Source organism: Triticum aestivum, chromosome 4D, assembly GCF_018294505.1.
Source record: "Triticum aestivum cultivar Chinese Spring chromosome 4D, IWGSC CS RefSeq v2.1, whole genome shotgun sequence".
NCBI classification, from domain to species: Eukaryota; Viridiplantae; Streptophyta; class Magnoliopsida; order Poales; family Poaceae; genus Triticum; species Triticum aestivum.
In genome coordinates, this window is record NC_057805.1 from 303307900 (window position 1) to 303316264 (window position 8365).

The window sequence follows — 8365 nt, forward strand, 5'->3', positions numbered from 1 at the left end:
GGGGACGGCCACTGTTCCGCCCCCGGTCGGGGGAACAGGGAAGGGGCGAGGGGGAGAGTGGGCTGGGCCGGGGTCGGGGGTCGCGGCCCAGATTGGGCCGGGGGTCAGTGGGGGGGGAAGGCCTAGTTTGGGCCACGGGTCCAGTGAGGGGGGAAGGGCCTTTTCCTTTTTTTTCTTTTTCTGTTCTGTTTTGTTTTCTGTTTTCTTTTTATTTACTTATTTCCTTTTCTATTTTATTTCACTTAAAGTATTTAGGCATTTTATAAAAAGGAGTTTTCTCCACCATAATTACCAGTGTAATATTTGGCTCCCACTGAACATTTTTGTTTGAGTTTTTGAAAACTTTTATTTTTCACTTTAATTACATTTGAAGTTGAACTAGGAGTTTGAAAAGGAAGGTGATTCAAATGTGATCAAGCCCTGTTTAGCAACATGATTAGCTTAATCACAGGGAGTTACTGTAGCATGATTCCCAGGGTGTTACAGCTGACCATTATTCTGCATGTTGGTGTTAGCCACAAAATCCAAACTACTATCAGCCTTGCGCTTACCATTGCCCCCCTGATTCACCGGGTTATGCTACTGCCCTTTGGTGTTGCTACTCCTCTTTCCCTTACCCGGCCTTTCCTCATCAGACTCGGGGTCCTTGGTACTATTAGAGTTGGCATACTTGACCAGAGCCACCATTAGCTCCCCCATGTCACTGCAGTGGCTTTTGAGCCGCCCCAGCTTCTGCTTAAGAGGCATAAAACGGCAGTTTTTCTCCAACATTAGAACTGCTGAACCGGCATTGATACGATCCGATGAGCAGGATGGCTGAGACCCGGTGCACCCAATGGGTTGTTGACTCGCCCTCTTCTTGGACACAGGAGTCCAAATCCACAATTGACATAGGCTGCTTGCACGTGTCTTTAAAATTCTGGATGAACCGGGCTTTTAACTCGGCCCATGATCCAATGGAGTTGGCAGGCAGCCCTTTCAACCAAGTATGGGTTGTCCCATCCAACATCGTAGTGAAATACTTAGCACATGCAACATCTCCAACATCCGGCAGCTCCAGTGCCATCTCATAACTTTCAACCCAAGCTTCAGGAGGTTGATCTGCTGTGTAGTTAGGCACCTTACGAGGACCCTTGAAATCCTTGGGCAAACGTTCCTTACGTAGAGCCGGCACTAAACATGGGGCACCCAAGGTTCTAGAGGTCATGCCTGCCTCCACCGAAGTTGTCGGATAAGCCGGAGAATATTGATGAGCTGCTTGTTGAGCCGCCAGCTCGGCCTCCCGATGCGCTCTGCCCTGATCCACCAGAGTCTGGGCATTGGCACCACCACGCACCGGGTTATGCCCACGAGGCTGGTTACGTCGCTGCTCACTGCTTGAAACCGCCGGAGAGTCAATGTGCCTGCTATAACTCCGGCTTGGACGAGGGGTTGAGTGAATTCGCTCACGACTATAAGAGTAAGCCGCCTGCTGGGCCACGGCTGTTTGAAGAAGTTCCCTGGCCGCCGTGTCTCTATCGCTGTTGGAGACTCGCCTTCAACTGGTAGAGCTGCCAATCGCGACACCGCATCAATCATATTGTCCAAAGGGTTAGAATAATGACCTGGTGGCGTCGAAACAGGCTGAGGCGGGATATTATTCACATGTGGAGAGCCCATCGTGCGTGGCTGAACCGGAGCTCCCGCACCAGACGCTTCAGCCGTCCGGTTCACCACCGGCGGGTCACTGGTCCCTGCTCCAGGCGTGTTGATGAGGTTCCTTGGCTCATAAACCGGTGGTAGATGACTCCGGTGTCTCCTCCTCATGACCTCATTTGAAGCGTTCTGATCCAACGTGAGCCGGAAGGAATCCGCTTGGATCCGTTGTGCCTGAGCATCCAAGACAGCCCGTTCTGCAGCCATCCTAGCGTTCTCAGCCGCCAGCTCTTCCTTGGCTTGAGCTATCTCATCGCGCAACTTAGCCACATCCACCTTGTGTTGTTCCTGGTTGTCCGAGGTTACCTCCACTCCCATCAGAGTCGCCAGAGCCTCTAACAATTTGGTGAGAACTTGAGCCGGGGGGCGCGCAGAGCCACTAGCACCAGCCGCCGCAGCAGCCATCGAACGGGACGTCATGGCCGCGGTGGTTGTTGAACCAAGCGCCGGTTGTGTACCGGCCATGAAAATAGCAACCCTGTTCGGCATCTTGTAGGGGTCCGGAATACTGCCACCATCGGAATAGCCCTCAAGCCGGCCGTCTTGTAGTTGATATAACGAATTGGTCTCGCCCGTGGATGACTCACCATCAGAATAGATGGCCGTCTAACCGCCGGACACAGACCCATCTTCAAATTCCGCTCCATAGATGAAACCAACAAAGGCACGCTTCACGGCAGGTTGAACCCGGGCGGGTCGTGCACGCTGAGCCGTCTCGATGATGTCGGTGCAGATGTTCGGCTCAGGGCCCGGTTCGCCGATCTTGCCGATGAAGACGTGGATTCCGCCGAAGGGGACCTGGTACCCGTACTCGATTGAGCCGGCCTCGGGGCCCCAGCCTGCATCATCGATGTAGAGCTTTCCACGGCGACTCTTGGTCATCCGACCCACAGCATATCCTTTGATCCCTTCAAAGCTGCCCTGTAAGAACTCGAAACCACCGTGCGCTGGCCCCATGGTGGGCGCCAACTGTCGTGGAATTTTCACGGCAGATGTCCTAGCGGAAGGACTTAGTCGTGGAGCCATCGCAACTAGGTTATCTTAAAGGAGTTAAACCGGACAAAGGACACGGGGAGTTTATACTGGTTCGGCCCCTTGCGGTGAAGGTAAAGACCTAATCCAGTTTGAGGTGGTATTGCTTGGGTTTCGATTACCAGGGAGAGAATACGCTTGACCTAACTTTCGATCTCTTATTTCTTGTCCTGAACCGCCGTCCGGTCGTCCCTTTATATACACAGGTTGACGCCCAGCGGCTCACGGACCGGCTTATACACAGCGTGTCCGGCTCGGTGACTAACTGCACATGCCTTATAATACAAGTCATACATATATAGCGGTTTACACCTGTGGGCCTTAAGTCACATTTGGGTTTTGGGCCTTCAGTAAGCCTGCTTCGTGAACCGCCATCTTCAACATCTTCATGAGCTTTGTCATAACAAACCTCCAACGGTATAACCCGGCCCCTCCTGGGCGGGTCATACCCAATAGTTATATCCCCAACACTAAGTGTTCCTCCGGTATTCGGGAGTTGCATAATCTCCTAGTCATAGGAACATGTATAAGTCATGAAGAAAGCAATAGCAAAAAACTAAACGATCGTAGTGCTAAGCTAACGGATGAGTCTTGTCCATCACATCATTCTCTAATGATGTGATCCCGTTCATCAAATGACAACACATGTCTAAGGCTAGGAAACTTAACCATCTTTGATTAACGAGCTAGTCTAGTAGAGGCATACTAGGGATACTCTGTTTGTCTATGTATTCACACATGTACTAAGTTTCCGGTTAATACAATTCTAGCATAAATAATAAACATTTATCATGATATAAGGAAATAAAATAATAACTTTATTATTGCCTCTAGGGCATATTTCCTTCACCCCGAGCCTTGATTCGGGCGGGGCGGCCGAATTAAGGGTCTGGTAATGTAATTTGTTATTGTGACCGGCAGTCTTCGAAGGATCAGAACAAGAAGCTGTCCGAGACCTGGACCTAACGAACTCAATTGGCTGGTGTGAAAGCCGAATTAGAGGCGGTGAAGAAGTTCACCGGTGAGACCCATGGTGAGTTTAAAGTTATGCATTAATGATGCTAATGTGCCCTGTCTAACACCGGCCTTATAAAGCAGTCGAATCCATAGGTCAACTTCAAAAGGACTTGGATGCCGCCAAAGAATCCCAATGGTATGCTGAATCACAGCATCAAGCTGGTCTATGGGTTCCTAAATGAAGCCACGAGGAGACCAATAACCTGGAGGTAGAGAACCAGCAACAGGCCAAGGAACTAGAAAGTTTGAAAGCTCAGTTAGCGCAGGCTCTAGGAGATAACCAGAAATTAAAAAGCGGCATGTTCAGTAAGTGTCATTTAATCATTGGGTGTACATAGCCGCCCGCAATGCCTGAATGTTAACAAATGCTAGGTCTCCTGACTGGTCGCCCCGGAGAGGAGGTCAATTCGTTTGGCAGAGATCTGTTAACAGAACTGTTGGTGGTTCATGAGAGAGCTCGAAAAGCTATGAAGAACATGATCAAGGTGCTATGGCCAACCGAAGCGGCGCCGGATGACATGGCCGAACTGGCAAATCACTTTAAGGGAGCTCGGCGACGGTTTGAATTATGGAAAATATCAACCTATCGGGAGGGGGCGCGAGAAGCATGGGCCATGGTGAAGACCCGTTTCCGGAAACTCAAGCCAGAGCATATGGCTCGTGTTGGACCAGTGGGGCCGGATGAGCAGGAAATACCTCTGCACTCGAGCCAGAGCATATGGGGGCGCCCGGGCACGCCCGCCACATCAGACCCGACATCCCGACCCCACCCCAAAGTGCACCAAATCCACCCCTGAGACCAGCCGAATCTATTTGCTATCTCCTCTTTTCTTCCTCCCCTGCGTCGTCCGTCTCGCGCTCTACCGCCGCGCCCGCTCCACAGCCGTTCCCAGATTCTCCTGCGCCAGCTCCGAAAGAGCAGTCCTCTTTCCCGTCCTCACCGCGGGGGACGTCGTCGCCAACCCGGACGCCACCGTGGTACGTCCGACAACTCTCTGGCTCAGCCTTGCGTATGATGTGTTCGACATATTGTCTGTCCGGATTTTTTGTGATTTTGTTATGGAAAACGATGAATTCTGATGCTTCGTCAGACGATGAGTATGGACCGGCGGAGCTTGACCATATGATTCAAGATTAGTTCTTTGATTCGCCAGATTCGGACGAAGAAGTGGACATGATTATGCTTATGAGCATGCAAGATGAAATGGACCGGCAAGTGGAGCATATTCTCAACTTCAAGGGCTCAATCAAAGGGAGAAGAGTGATCAACCGGGATAGGGTGGCCCGAGCAAAGCTATTGCATAGGGACTACTTTGCTCCCAAACCTACTTTCCCGGATGATCCATGGTTTCGTCGCTGTCGGAAACCATTGTTTTTGCGCATTGTGGAGGGAGTGCAGGCACACGACGACTACTTCAAGCTCATAAGGGATTGTTGCGGCCAACTCTCTTTCTCTGCCAAGCAGAAGTGCACAGCTGCTTTGAGGATGCTTGCACTTGGTACTGCTGCAAATGTCGTTGGTGAGATGGTCAGGATGGGGGAGAGCACGTGCTTGAAGACTACTGTCAAGTTTGCCCACGCCGTGGTGGAGGTGTTTGGACCAAATGCGTAGGACACGGAGAAGTTGTTGGCTATTGGGGATGCAAGGGGGTTTCCAGGAATGCTCGGATCAATTGATTGCATGCATTGGCAATGGAAGAACTGCCCCAAAGGTTTGCGGAGAATGTATCAAGGTCACACCAAAGAGGCCACCATCATACTAGAAGCGGTGGCATCACATGACTTATGGATTTGGCATGACTTCTTTGAAATGTCGGGTTCTCACAACACATCAACGGTCTCCGGTGTTCAGGAGGCTTTGCAATGGGGAATCACCGTCGTGCAACTACACCGTCGACGGTCGAGAGTACAACATGGGATACTATCTTGCCGATGGTATCTATCCTCAGTGGGCGGCGTTTGTGAAGACCATATCCGAACCGCATGGCAATAAACAGAGTCACTTTGCAACAATGCAGGAAGCGGCTAGGAAGGATGTGGACAGGGCATTTCGTGTGCTTCAGGCTCGTTGGGGAATTATGCAGAGCGCTGCAATGATGTGGGATTCAGAAACTTTATGGCAGCTAATGACATGTTGTGTTATTCTACACAATATGATTGTCGAGGATGAGGGTGATGGTGTAGGCCAAACCCATGATTTTGAAGCACCTGGAGAACAAGTTGAAATCCCGGAGATCAAGATGCGGCTCAACTTATGAACTTTCTGCAGATGCATTAGAATCTTCAAGATTAGCAGGTGCAGATGCGGCTACTCAATAGTCATGTGGAGCACATGTGGACCCATAATGGCAATCAAGGAGCCCGTGCTTGAGTTTGGCACTTAAAATAAATTATATGTAAACATTATCTATGCTTCGTACCAACATTTGCTATTTACGTGCGATGTTGCCTTGTATGATCGATGTGCATGTTTTTGCATGGATTTGAGAGTCCGGATTTGAAATATGTGGATGCCGGGAGGGAAATATGAGGGCCCGTCCGGAAACGCCAACGGTGCCTGGGCGCGTCCGCGGACGTATAGGGGGTCGGATTTGCCAAGTCCGGTTGTAGATGCTCTCAGTGGACGATGAAAGGACAACAATGTTGGGATGTAAAATATTTAAACTTTTTTAAATTTTAACTAATGATGCATGCGGCTATTTGAACTTATGTGCCCTTTGCATGCGGCTACTTGAACATGCGGACTGAGGGAGGGGGGATCCAAAAAGCCGGATGTCTGCGACTACAGTTGGATGGTTGCCTCCCACATCCGTGTCCGCGGACGGATACGTAAGATTATTTGCGGATTACGCCCTAAAGCTATAACCCTAAAGCGGTACGTGGCTGGCTGAACTGGCAGGAATTTTTCCGAAATCTGCAGTTCCACATGAGCTCGTGTGTGAAGTACTCCATTCTCCATTTTGATCCTCACATCACACGAAGTTGTTGATCGACGGATTTGTCCAAAAAAAAAGTTGTTGATCGACGGGCGTGATTTTGGTGGGCAGGAAGCTGTGCACACCCCGTTGGTTTCCAACCCCGATGGCTCACCTCATAACGTGACGCCGTACCGGGTACCATTACAAGCCCCGGACGGTTACGGGCTTTCCTTTTGTCAAACGCGGTCCAGGCCTTGATTGGTTTCAACCGTTGTGAACGGAAACACGTACGTGGGGCCGGCAGTTTCATGTCGTTCTTGTAGCTTGTAGTATGGGCTATGGCAGCGGGGACAAAGTTGTGGCTCAGCGGGCACGGAATCGTGCAGCGGCAATGACAGCTTTTGCAGACAACTACACGCGCAAACAACTACAGTAGTCGAAAATCATTAAAATTTGCCGTGTGCACCGCGAGGGATGTAGGGGAAGGGTTTACCTTTTTTTTCCAACAAAAATCACTCGAGTAGAATTTCTGAAGCGAGGGGAAACATAACCAGAAGTGAACCCGCATCGCCGGTCTCGATTCTAAACTGTTTCCCGGATGCACAAGCCTAGGGGACCGACGCTAGCTGGCTAGCAAAGACGGTGACGCCCAGCGAAACAGAAAGCTCGCCTGCCTCCATCCCTATCTTCCTTTGGATAATCTCTACGGCCTAGCCTAGGTCCCACATCCAAAAACAGGAGCACCGGATGATGTCTACCCTTCCTAAGCATTGTCCTACATTATCCCTTCCCCGATCTTCCTCAACACACGATTGCTTGTGGAAATGGGCGTATCAACATTTTTGGTGCTTTTCCCAAAAGCACCAATAACCTCTCTTACTATAGCTTTTCCTAGTGCCTGCATCAAATACAAGAAAAGGGGCAAATACATATGCAAAAGAGATGTTATTCTCGCGAATATATATAGAAATGTTAGTTTGGCCTCCTCATCACATCATACTATAAATAAATCCGAGCATGGAAGTGTCGGTGAGTATATAGATGTAGGTGAGCCATTTATGTTGGCGGTGGACATGGTGCCCCCTCTTCTACAGAGCATATTCACGCATTTAGAAAAAAGAGGGGCAGATTTATGAATAGGGAAGGCGAGATCCATCCTCCACCACCATCATCATCACCTTCTCTGACTTCACTCAACTGTTTCTTCAATCTTGCCTCTTTTGTGAGCACGTTCAGGCACTCCGGTTAGCCGGGGAAAGGGGTATGCCTCACAGCACGGTGGCACTAATTATTGCCTTGCATGGTCAGGCCTGGTGAACGTTGTTGGTGTTGTTGTAGGTAGCATCCGATTGGAAGGGAACGCGCTGCGCGTCACTGTCATTAAATTTGAACGGGTTGGTGAATCTCTGCACAATGGCGGATTACAAAAGTGTCTGCACTGGCATCACTGGATGTGTGGGCCATGGGGCGACTTGATATCCTGTGGCAGCCGCTCTGTGGTCGCTGCATCGTTCATCACATTCTTATCTAGAAATGTCTAAAAAAACATTTTTATCTAGAATTTGACATGAAAAAAAAAAACAGTTGTTTGGGTAAAATCGTTTTGCACCCTACTGCACATTGTAACATCAGGCGTGCGACATTCTTGGATCCACCCAATTTTTCCGTAAGCAATATACAGGTACACTGTATATAGCAATACT